The sequence below is a fragment of the Acipenser ruthenus genome, chromosome 18 (genome assembly GCF_902713425.1).
Source record: "Acipenser ruthenus chromosome 18, fAciRut3.2 maternal haplotype, whole genome shotgun sequence".
NCBI classification, from domain to species: Eukaryota; Metazoa; Chordata; class Actinopteri; order Acipenseriformes; family Acipenseridae; genus Acipenser; species Acipenser ruthenus.
The window spans coordinates 14,741,152-14,744,369 of NC_081206.1; the positions used below are offsets into that span (position 1 = coordinate 14,741,152).

At 40.9% G+C, this 3,218-nt stretch overlaps 1 protein-coding gene across 2 annotated transcripts in view; it reads right to left on the reverse strand.

Moving 5' to 3' along the window:
• LOC117419668 (uncharacterized) overlaps window positions 1-3,218 on the reverse strand; it is a 116,685-nt gene that overhangs the window by 112,143 nt on the left and 1,324 nt on the right. The window lies entirely within an intron of this gene.

A 3,218-nucleotide genomic window follows, 5' to 3' on the forward strand; every position in this document is an offset into this window, starting at 1 on the left:
TTTGAAAGGACGGGAAAACAGCTTAGCTGTCCCGTGTTAGGAAGGGTGTTCCTGGAAGTTGAGTTAGTGCTCCAAGAGGAGCTAGGTGTTTATTTTGCTTTTGTGTGTTTTGTTTTGTTTTGTGTTTATTAAAAAAATAGCGCAAACGCGCTTGGAAAAATCCACTTCTGTGTGCTGGGTCGTATTTTTAAAGGGGCAACGAACCCGAGCAAGGGTCAATCTGTTGCAATATCTATAAGAAGCACATTCACATAGGTTTGTACAGTACATTATAGATAGGCTCAATTGTTCATACTGGTTTAGGTACTGGTTTGCATTTCATTTAGTATCTTAATTACTGGCCAATATTTGTATTAATTTTACTGGGAAAATGAGCCTTATAAACAGAGCTCCCCTTTTTAACGCTTTATTCTGAAGCCATAAGAAGGAGACGGTAGGGGTCATCGTGATTAGCCTACACCCTGAATAAGCCACTGCTGGGTTTCATTGGTGCAGTTTACAGCACTAGGAGGTCCCCCTGGATTTCATCAACCACCCTTTTTAGTGGTAATCCCGGCCCATGGATAAGTGGCTGGAGCAATCCATGGAGATACCCCAGCCCTCTCCACTGTGTACTAAACTCAGAACATGGAGACACCCCAGCCCTCTCCACTGTGTACTAAACTCAGAACATGGAGACACCCCAGCGCTCTCCACTGTGTACTAAACTCAGAACATGGAGACACCCCAGCCCTCTCCACTGTGTACTAAACTCAGAACATGGAGACACCCCAGCGCTCTCCACTGTGTACTAAACTCAGAACATGGAGACACCCCAGAGCTCTCCACTGTGTACTAAACTCAGAACATGGAGACACCCCAGCGCTCTCCACTGTGTACTAAACTCAGAACATGGAGACACCCCAGAGCTCTCCACTGTGTACTAAACTCAGAACATGGAGACACCCCAGCCCTCTCCACTGTGTACTAAACTCAGAACATGGAGACACCCCAGCGCTCTCCACTGTGTACTAAACTCAGAACATGGAGACACCCCAGAGCTCTCCACTGTGTACTAAACTCAGAACATGGAGACACCCCAGCCCTCTCCACTGTGTACTAAACTCAGAACATGGAGATACCCCAGCCCTCTCCACTGTGTACTAAACTCAGAACAGTCCTCCTTAAATGTGGACTCCCTCTCAGAGCAGCTAGCTACTCTGGAAAGAGAAAACAAGTCAGGAACTGCCTGGGGATGTTTTAAAGTTCAGACCCCAACTGATGCAATACAGTGCAATCTGGAGAATAGTCTGCATTACTCTGATAATGAAACGTAACACACAAAATAACTTAATTCTGAGAAGAAAAGATATACATACAGAAATAAAATAAACTCCCATCACTGTCTTCAATTACAACTTTCCATTGATGAAAACGGAGATACGGCTTTTAATTTCCCTGATGACACTCAACTTTCTGTTGTCTAATTCAAAGATAAGGCTAATTCAAAGATAACCTATTGTAGTGTGAATCATGCATGACGTGTGCAATAGCTGCTGCCCTCCATCTTCACACAAACTGCAAACAGTGCATTGAGAAAAGAAAGCACGAAACATATGAAGCAATCTACACTGGATAGTCTTTTCAAGGGAAAGGACATGCAATTACTGTATTCAGCATGTTAGTGTACATTCCTTTTTCATTTCTTTACTGTTTTCTTTTAAACACACTGTTTAAATGTCGATCAATGTGAAGTCATCTTCATAAAGTACTATATATTGATGTTCAATTCAAATTTGGCGGTTCTTCATTATTTGGATGAAGCAAATTGCCAAAGCCTATTGTAATGAACAGTGATATAACAAACATTTCTCCAGGTCCCATGTGGGTTTGTTTAACTGCTGTACAAGCCAAGTCACTTGGTGATCATCCTTTGTATTACACACGAGAACCCTCACCATGGAAAGGAACTTCAGTTACACCTTCTGCTCACAACAAACCCCAGGCAACTGCAGCAGGTAAGACAGGTGTGTTTATTGAAGGCTGACAATGGGTTACCTGGAGGAGCAGCCAAGGGGCTCGGCATGTTTAATAAGAATGGCTTGTTCCTGGAACCACACTGATGGACAGCCAGGCTTTTCAACCCTCTAGAAAGTCAACAACAATGGATAAACTGAGTGTCTAAGTGAACTCTTCTGATGAATAAACTGAGCGTCTAAGTGAACTGTTCTGATGAATAAACTGAGTGTCTAAGTGAACTCTTCTGATGGATAAACTGAGTGTCTAAGTGAACTCTTCTGATGGATAAACTGAGTGTCTAAGTGAACTCTTCTGATGGATAAACTGAGTGTCTAAGTGAATTCTTCTGATGGATAAACTGAGTGTCTAAGTGAACTCTTCTGATGAATAAACTGAGTGTCTAAGTGAACTGTTCTGACTGGGGTTTTGTTGACGAATTAACAGTTTTGTGTGGATTTGTAGCACAAACTGTGGATTCATTAATCAAAAATACTACTCCACACTCCCCTTCCCTTCAAAGACACTCAGCCACTTTTAGTTAGAAGATTTATAGAATTAATCAATCAAAAGATTAAAGTGTGATGTCACAGAAAAGTTTGAAGAGGCAACATACACAGGAAGTGTGTTAAATATACAAGGTGCGTAGCATACTTGAGTGTAGTGTACATGTGCATCTTAGGTACATGAATACTAATCCACTTTTCAGTTACAGTCAAAACACAACTTAACCCAAAGCTTCAGCATTGGGATTGTCTGACTTTATAACAAGTGAACAGTTCATACTTAATTGATACATTGATAATATAGTCTATAAACACAGAATGATTGGTCCTACATATTATTATTATTTAAGACAGGGCACCTCTATATACCAGATTCTGAAACTCTTAAAAACATTTGCTTAGAATGTCCTTCAAGAGTTGTCATGACTGGACAATGCAAACAGTGACATGCATACAAGTGGTAGTCATAGTTTTTTATCTTGTCCACTAAAATACACACGTTAGTATTAGTTTTCGTCAAGGTACTGAATTTTAGTCAGTTTAGTTTTAGTCGTCGAAAATGTTTTGTTTTTTATTTTATATTTACTTTGTCACCTTGTAAACATACGACTTTGCAACCATGGAATGCAAGTCACGTGACCCCTCCTAGGCTCCCATAGTACTATCAGCTAGCATATAGTTCTGCATAGCACCCAATGCAAAACCGGGGCAGTGGGA